The sequence below is a fragment of the Rana temporaria genome, chromosome 4, assembly GCF_905171775.1.
Source record: "Rana temporaria chromosome 4, aRanTem1.1, whole genome shotgun sequence".
Classification (NCBI taxonomy): Eukaryota; Metazoa; Chordata; class Amphibia; order Anura; family Ranidae; genus Rana; species Rana temporaria.
The window spans coordinates 54,467,633-54,475,147 of NC_053492.1; the positions used below are offsets into that span (position 1 = coordinate 54,467,633).

At 41.1% G+C, this 7,515-nt stretch overlaps 1 non-coding gene across 1 annotated transcript; it reads left to right on the forward strand.

Annotated features, from left to right (window-relative positions):
• Positions 1-1,226: 1,226 nt before the first annotated feature.
• On the forward strand, positions 1,227-1,412 carry LOC120938620. Its single transcript, XR_005749176.1, has one exon. It is a non-coding gene; the product is annotated as a U2 spliceosomal RNA (small nuclear RNA).
• The last annotated feature ends 6,103 nt before the right edge of the window (positions 1,413-7,515 follow it).

Genomic DNA, 7,515 nt, shown 5'->3' on the forward strand with positions numbered 1-7,515 from the left:
TTGAGCCAAGCAAACACTGAAAAAGGTGTGGAGAAGATCTCGAGGAAACTAGAGCTCTGGAAGTTAAGGAGGTTATCGCTGTCTGGAAAGACATTAGTAGTGAAGGCAATAATTATGCCTTTATTGCTGTATTTCGGAGTGATTTTTCCGATAAATAAACGTTGGACGCAGAAGGTGACGAGGATGCTGTTTATCTTTTTCTGGGGTTCCAAGATGGAAAGAGTTTCAAGAGATGTAATAATGAAAACCGAGCAGATGGGTGGGTATAACTTCCCTAATATCGAGAGATTCCTTGAAGTACAGTGGTGGCTGGCGCATCATAAGGTCTTCGAGACAGGAGGAAAGGCAGCCTCTCTAATGAGATATTTGATAGGATGGCCACTTCTAAAATGGGGGTGGTGTAAAAAAGATTTAAGAAGACCTATGTCTCTAGTTTCCCCAAGTTATTATTTAAGGATGAGATCTTTTTTTGAGCAGAAAGGGCTTGGTGCACTAGGACAAAATGCTGTCAACAAAGTATGTTTGTGGAAATGGTTAAGGAAGGAGGAGGTGGTGTCTAACATTCCAGGTCTAAATTCAAAACGAGCAGAAGAATGCTGGAAGAATATGGCTGTGACAGGAATAACAAATAAACACAAAGAGATCGGATGGATGGACTTGCATAACTGTTTGCTTACCTGTGAGTTCCTGAAAGCCAGAGATCTTGTGCGGAGTGAGGTCTGTCCTAGAAGAGATTGCGGAGGGAGAGAGAATGTTAGGCATGTCTTTTGGGAATGTACTTTTGTGAAAGAAGTATGGAGGAGGATGGAAGGCTTCTTAAATAGAGTAATTAATGTGCAAAATGTGACCTTTGTTTCAGGTGTGTACGGTTTGGCTGGTGGTGGGAGAGAGGCACGACGGAAAATATGTATTTTTTCGGCTATTTTTAAAGAAGTGTTGTGGGAGGCGAGGTGTGCATTAAGAAAAAATAAGTTGGTGCTGACTGAAGAAGAATGTGTAGAGTGGTGTGTGGCAAAGCTGTATTATGTGCTGGTGTTGGAAAGGAGGAGATTAGGGGAGGAGGAGGCTAATGAGGTGTGGAATTTCAAAAGATGGAGGGAAGGGGGGGGTTTGTAAAAAATGTTTTATATATATATATATATATGTTTTTCTTGTTAAACTTTATGCCCAGATGATGAAGTGAACACTGTCAGTGAAGGTGTCGGGAGAGTTATGCTGAGGAAGTGATTCAGTCTGATGGAAAAAAAAAAAAAAAAAAATCTGTTCTTATCAGTTTAATATCTGATACGTCCCCTATCTGGGGACCATATATTAAATGGATTTTTAGAACAGGGAGATGGAAGAAGAGCTTGCTCTGTCCACTCCACGCATCGACCTGGTATTGCAGTACCTCCAGGACCGGTGCACCCCTCTCTTACGCAGTGTCAAAAAATAGATTTAACTGGAACATCATCCAACTTGTTTGTCTTGTGTGTTCTTGTTGCTTGCTGACAATGTTTCTTGCTTAAACTCGGTTCCGTGCTATAATAAACTGGCATTTAACCCTTGTGTCTTTGTCTTTATTGCTTCTTGTCACTTTCTTGCCAAATGCCACTACTTTATCAAGTTACCTATACAGCAAGACCTAGATGTAGTCAGGGCATCCAATTTTCGACAAGTCAGCTAGTGTTCTACTCCTCGCTCTCTGTTTCCTAAGGCCCAAAATGAAGCCTTCGATAAGCAGTGACTACTCTGCTGACAAACAAGGGGGCTGAATTTGCTCCATTGCTGTGTGCCTTGCTGCATGCAGCAGCTAGCTAGAAAAGTCAGCTGTGCCAAGGGTTTTTTATTTTTATCCGGAGGATCCCTTAGTCTTTGACTCCCTCTAGTGGCCCTCGATTTTCTTCCACGTTATGTTAACTAAGTCCACGTTATGCTAACTAGGAGGCCGGCCCATGCAAATGATTTTCCTCGTTGAACGTGCACGAGGAGCAACGAGAAGCACCTGAATGTGTGCAATTCTTATTTTGGGATGACTGAAGGTCATGACTGGGCTCCAGCAGTGTTGGCCAGGTGTCAGGAAAGGGTGGATTGTCCAGTAGACAGGGGGTCAGGCCTGTAGACCAGCGACACCCGTCTGGCTGAGGATTCACACCTCCGGACAGCCTAGACTGGGGGGAAGGGCGCTTGCCGGGTACAGGCAAACGGGCAACTCTCAGCGAGCCCTCCGGTGGGGCCAGAAAGCCGCTCGCTCGGAACAGAGAATAATTGGGTTATCGCTTCTCGGCCTTTTGGCGAAGATCTTGTGTCTGAGCCATTAGGTAACATCTGGCACCAGACCTACTCGGCCTTAAGATGCTTCCCTAGGGTTGCATTTTTTGCTGCTATTGGGTAGGTCGCTGTCTAGTGTGTACGAGTGGAGATCGGCTGGATTTGAATGCGGATTCGGATCTGAACTTTAAGGGCGTTCCTATTTTGCATATTCGGAGTCCGGTTCCTCCGGGCTCCGGGATCGGAGAAATCGTCTTCCTGCCGTGGGCAGAATGGCCAACTACGGGCTACGGGATACAGTTCGTTTGAGAGTAAAAGATGGAGCTGAAGTGACTCTTCATGAGGTTGTCGTGGATCTGTTGAAGGAGACTCTTAATATAGAGGTGAGCGAGATAGCGAGATATTGTGTCTTCAGGATTTCCCTTCTCAAGGCATTTATGATGTTACTTTCACTTCCTCTGAGGTTTGCTGGAATGTGTACGAAGGATTGAGAGCAAGAAGTGAAGATAAAGTGGTGAAGAAGTTTAAGTCGTTTCCAATGTTTCAGAAAGAAGAGAAAGTAATAACGGTACATCTTTATAATCCATTTGCGGACATCTCTTTGGTAAGAGCCTTTTTACTCACATATTGTGATGAACTAAGAGGAAGAGAAAAAGTGAAAAATAAGTATGGGATTTGGTCTGGTAAATACCGGTTTGTAGGACGTCTTAAAGATGATCCCAGCTGCATTGGAGGTGTAAAGAGACCTCCGGCTGTTTTCACAGTAGGAGGAGAAAGAGGGTTCCTATTCTACTCTGGTCAACCCATGTACTGTAGGAACTGTTTAAAGTATGGCCACACTAAGGCCGAATGTAAACTCGGGATGAGATGCAGATTTTGTGGAGGAGAGCATCAAGCAGCACAATGTCGGGCATCTAGGGTGTGTGACATTTGCCAAAAGTCAGGTCACTTAGCGCGCCAATGTGAGACATACGTAAATGTTAAAAAGGCTTATGCATTTTCGGACATGATGAATGACAGAGATAAGGCGGGTGGCCAAAAGGAGCAAGCTACAACATCGCAGGGAAAAGGGGGAGCTAGTTCAGGATCTAGTGACATTGTGGGTCCTGTTGGCAAGCCTGAAATACCAAAAAATGTGAGTTCTGAACCTAGAAAGGATGTGGATGAAGCGAGAGTGGAGCAGGAAGCCGACAGAGCCACTTCGGCAGAAGGAGTGGTTGTTGGTGGTACTGCCCCTCCTATCGTGGACACTGAGCAAGGTGTGGGTCAAACTGGAGAAGATGGAATGGACACAGGTACAACAACTGATCAGGATGTAGTGGTGGAGAGCTGTGGTACAGATGCAGCCTCAGTTCCCTTACCAGGTCCTCTAAGTGGACTATCTTCCAGCGAGGCAGAGGATGAAGATGAGGAATATGAAGAAGAGGATGAAGAGGAGATGGATGAAGAAAGTGGAAGCATTGCATGTGGTCAAGGTGTGGTGCGCTCATCTGGAGAAAATGAGGAGTTGTCCTCTAAAAGGTTTAGAGGTGAAGAAGGAGGGGAGGAAAGTGGGAACCTAGTAATACCCACTCACGGGGGATCGGAGTATGCTCCTGATTCTGCCGGTTCTCCTATGGATGTAAGGAGATACTTCAATGCAAGAGATCAAAGACCGTAGTTTTTCTTTAAGAAAGTATTATGGCTGACATATTTTTCTGGTTAATAATGGTGCTTACAATAAGTACTATTAATGTAAGAAGTATAAATTCAGCATGGAGGAGAAGGGCTGTGTTTGACGAGCTAAAAAATCTTGATGTGGATGTGTTTTGTCTTCAAGAATGTTGTGTGGAATATGATCCTGAACAATCAGAATGGGGGTTTGGAAGTTGTGTGTGGTCTCCACTGTGTGTGTCCCGCAATGAAGGAGTGGGTGTATTGTGCAAAAATAGAGATATAAAAATACTATCATATGAATGTATTGTACCTGGGAGACTGCTGTTGTGCCATATGGAACATCATGGGACTAAATTTAGATTATTTAACGTATATGCTCATGCTGATAAAAATGAGAGAAAAGAATTATTGAACTTACTAAGAATACATTTAGTTGGGAGAACCCCTACAATTGTGGCAGGTGACTTTAATTTAATTTGGTTTGTGAAAGATAGAGAAGGAATTGGTGAACAAAAATTGGATGTGACGTCTAAAAACCTAAATGAAATTGTAACTGATTTCAAGTTGAAAGATGTGGTGGTGGAGGTGGGAGGTAAAGAAGAAGCCTTTTCTTACTTCTCTGATAAGGGAACATGTAAATCACGAATAGATTATATACTGGTGACTGGAAACGTGAACATTCATAGATGCAAGAGTTATAAGGTGTCCTTTTCTGACCATGTGGCTTTAAGCTGTAGAGTGGAGGTGGATCAACAAATGGCTTTTGGTAAAGGAGTCTGGAAATTGAATACTTTACTGTTACAAGACCCAGAGATATATAATGAGTTTGCAGTGTTTTTTGAAAAATTGGTGGCCAAGAAGAATATTTTTAATAATGTGCTAATCTGGTGGGATGAAGTTAAAAAACAGATGGCGGAGTTCTTTAAAAAGATAGGAATGAGGAAAGCCCGGGAGAGGAGAGAAGAAAATGTTAAAACTGTAAAACAACTACACTTCCTATATAAATGTAAAAGGTTGGGACTGGAAGTGGACGAAGAAATACAAAAAGTTCGGGGAAAGAGGAATGAAGAACTAAAAAGAAAAGGCAAAGAAATACTGTTTAAAGCCAAAATTAAAGATATGGAAGAAGGAGAAAAATGCACAAGGTATTTTTTCAAAAAGGTGCTTAGTCCAAAGAGTACCATGGCGGCCGTGTTGGTGGAGGGGAAGGTGGAAACAGGAACAAGAATTGAAGAAGCAGTAAAAGATTTCTATACTGACTTATATAGTGGTAAAGAAGATACAAAAATGAGTGAAATAAAAGAATACTGTCAAGTGCTGGAAGATGCCTTAAACCCAGAGGATAAAGAAATGTTGGATTATGAGATTACGGAACCTGAACTTTTGGATGCAGTCAAAAGTATGCAGAGAAATAAAACCCGGGGAAGAGATGGTTTGCCGGTAGAATTTTTTGAATTTGGATGGCCCGTGCTTGGAAAGCATTTCCTCGAAGTATTAAAATTTTGCAGACAGAAGAATTGTATATCACAATCTATGAAAGAAGGTTTGATTACTTAAATTTTTAAGAAGAAAGGGGATCGAAGAGAAATTAAAAATTGGCGTCCAATTACCTTATTGAATAGTGACTACAAGATCTATGCAAAGATATTTGCAAATATGATGAGACAAGTAATAGGGAAGATGGTTGGAGAATGGCAAACATGTGCGGTCCCAGGACGCAGGATGTCTGATGGTCTAATTTTGTTGAGAGATTTAATATCCCATTTACAATCGAATAATGAAGCTCTGACAGTGGCTGGAATTGATCTGGAGAAGGCCTATGATAAGGTTTCTCATAAATTTTTGTTTTCTTGCTTGCTGAGTCTTGGGATCCCGAGTGCAGTGGTGAACACTCTAAGGAGCCTATACACTGGGATTACAAGTCAGATATTGGTGAATGGAAGACTGTCACCAACGGTTGATATTTTGTCTGGGGTTAGACAAGGATGCCCCTTGTCCCCTATTTTGTTTATTTGCGTTGTTGAGCCTTTGTTGAGATATGTCCAGACAGACAAAGTGATGAAAGGTTTTTTTCTACCAGGAGGAGATGGTACTAAAATAAAATCATTATGTTACATGGACGATATGGGATTTCTGTGTGGGAATCAATCTGACATGAATAGAGTGGATTTGTTACTGAGGTTATTTTCAAATGTGTCTTGGTCTAAAAGTAAATTGGCAGAAGAGCCAGCTGTGTAACTTAAGTGGGATGGATAATGTGCGATCTGAGAAGATCCCAAAAACGGAATCGATAACAGTATTGGGTGTTCACTTTGAAAGAAATCTTGTAAATACAGTTAATGCTGAGAAGGCCCTTGAAAAAGTACAGAAGAAAATTGAGTTTTGGAAACTGAGAAGATTGACATTAACAGGAAAAGTGTTGATTTCTAAGGCAGTATTGCTTCCTCTGATGCTCTTTTTTTCAGTAGTATTCCCGCCAAATAACGCATGGTGTAAAAGATTTGAAATGCACATGTGTAGATTTTTTTGGGGCTCTAAAATGGAGAGGGTGCGGAGAGAAATAATCAAAAAAGAATGTAAAAACGGAGGATACAATGTCCCTGACTTGAGAATATTTCTGGATATGCATTATTGGTTAAACTGTTTCAAAATATTTAGGAGTGGAAATAGAACCGCAAAAATGATGAAATACTTGGCTGGCTGGGAAATGGCAAAGTGGGGCTGGTGCAAAATCGATTTGACCAAACCAAAGGCTTTTATTGTACCTATTTTTTATTTAAAATTGAAAAGTTTTTTTGAGAAGAATAAGTTAAACCAGATGGATGATGGATCTACAGATAAAGTTAAGCTTCTGAGATGGTTGAGAAAGGATGAGACGGTTTGCAATATCTTTAATTTTCCTTCTAAAGTAGCACAAGGAGTTTGGAGCAAAATGAGTTGGGGAGGCGTGTCTAATAGACAAAAAGAAATTGCTTGGCAGACTTTCCAAGAATGTTTGATGACTTAATATTTCCTAAAAACACGAGATTTAAGTAGAGAAGAGACGTGCCCGAGGGATGGATGTGCTTCAATGGAGTCAGTATATCATGTTTTTTGGGACTGCAAGTTTGTAACCAAATTAAGAAGGAAACTTGATCCCTTTTTCAAAGAAGTTCTGGGAGTAGGATTAAATTCCTTGGAAATATGGATGTTTGGTGAAATAAAAGGATGTAAGAGAACTCAAAGAAGAGTATGGGTGTTTTCCTGTATAATGAAAGAAGTGATTTGGGACGCAAGATGTTTATATGTGAGGAAAAATGTACGTTTATCCGCAGATGATTGTGTGAATTTATGTTTGGCAAAACTGCATGTTGTGTACCTATGGGATGTGAAGTTAATGGGGGCGGAGGAGGCTTCTGATTTTTGGAGAAGGAGTAGATGGAAGGTGTAGGTGGTGGAAGGTTAAAAGAGTAGGATAGAATAGTTGATAATTGTATGGAAATAGGAGTGTTAGATGCATATACGTTATTTTATGTGTGTTTAAAGATTTTTTACAAAAGAACTATAATGATGACGGAGTTAAAGCCGGAGGTGTTTTCTAAAGTTTTCATTGGAGAACTAGTGAGATAC